The sequence below is a fragment of the Physeter macrocephalus genome, chromosome 1, assembly GCF_002837175.3.
Source record: "Physeter macrocephalus isolate SW-GA chromosome 1, ASM283717v5, whole genome shotgun sequence".
NCBI lineage: Eukaryota > Metazoa > Chordata > Mammalia > Artiodactyla > Physeteridae > Physeter > Physeter macrocephalus.
In genome coordinates this window covers 81,863,581-81,864,831 of record NC_041214.2, presented here as the reverse complement: position 1 = coordinate 81,864,831, position 1,251 = coordinate 81,863,581, and the positions used below count along the sequence as shown (strand labels likewise).

The 1,251-nt window shown below is 37.4% G+C and overlaps 1 protein-coding gene across 16 annotated transcripts in view; it reads right to left on the bottom strand.

Moving 5' to 3' along the window:
- Positions 1 to 1,251, bottom strand: part of TP63 (tumor protein p63) — a 235,575-nt gene that overhangs the window by 227,760 nt on the left and 6,564 nt on the right. The window lies entirely within an intron of this gene.

The following is a 1,251-nucleotide window of genomic DNA, read 5'->3' as shown; positions in this document are numbered from 1 at the left end:
TCTTTTTTTTTTTAACATCTTTATTGGAGTATAATTGCTTTACAATGGTGTGTTCATTTCTGTTTTATAACAAAGTGAATCAGTTATACATATACATATATCCCCATATCTCTTCCCTCTTGCATCTCCCTCCCTCCAACCCTCCCTATCTCACCCCTCTAGGTGGTCACAAAGCACCTAGCTGATCTCCCTGTGCTATGCAGCTGCTTCCCACTAGCTATCTATTTTATATTTGATAGTGTATATATGTCCATGCCACTCTCTCACTTTGTCCCAGCTTACCTTTCCCCCTCCCTGTGTCCTCAAGTGCATTCTATAGTAGGTCTGTGTATTTATTCCCATCTTGCCCCTAGGTTCTTCATGACCATTTTTTAAAATTCCATATATATGTGTTAGCATACGATATTTGTTTCTCTCTTTCTGACATACTTCACTCTGTATGACAGACTCTAGGTCCATCCACCTCATTACACATAACTCAGTTTCATTTCTTTTTATGTCGAAGTAATATTCCATTGTATATATGTGCCACATCTTCTTTATCCATTCATCTGTTGATGGACATTTAGGTTGCTTTCATGTCCTGGCTATTGTAAATAGACTTGCAATGAACATTGTGGTACATGACCCTTTTTGAATTATGGTTTTCTCAGGGTATATGCCCAGTAGTGGGATTACTGGGTCATATGGTGATTCTATTTTTAGTTTCTTAAGGAACCTCCATAATGTTCTACATAATGGCTGTATCAATTTACATTCCCACCAACAGTGCAAGAGGGTTCCCCTTTCTCCACACCCTCTCCAGCATTTATTGTTTGTAGACTTTTTGATGATGGCCATTCTGACCGGTGTGAGGTGATACCTCATTGTAGTTTTGATTTGCATTTCTCTAATAATTAATGATGTTGAGCATTCTTTCATGTGTTTGTTGGCAATCTATACCTAGGAATAAACCTAGCTAAGGAGACAAAAGGCCTGTATGCAGAAAATTATAAGACATTGATGAAAGAAATTAAAGATGATACAAATAGATGGATAGATATACCGTGTTCTTGGATTGGAAGACTCAACATTGTGAAAATGGCTATACTACCCAAAACAATCTACAGATTCAATGCAATCCTTATCAAACTACCACTGCATTTTTCACAAAACTAGAACAAAAAATTTCACAATTTGTATGGAAACACAAAAGACCCCGAATAGCCAAAGCCATCTTGAGAAAGAAAAACGGAGCTAGAGGAATCAGGC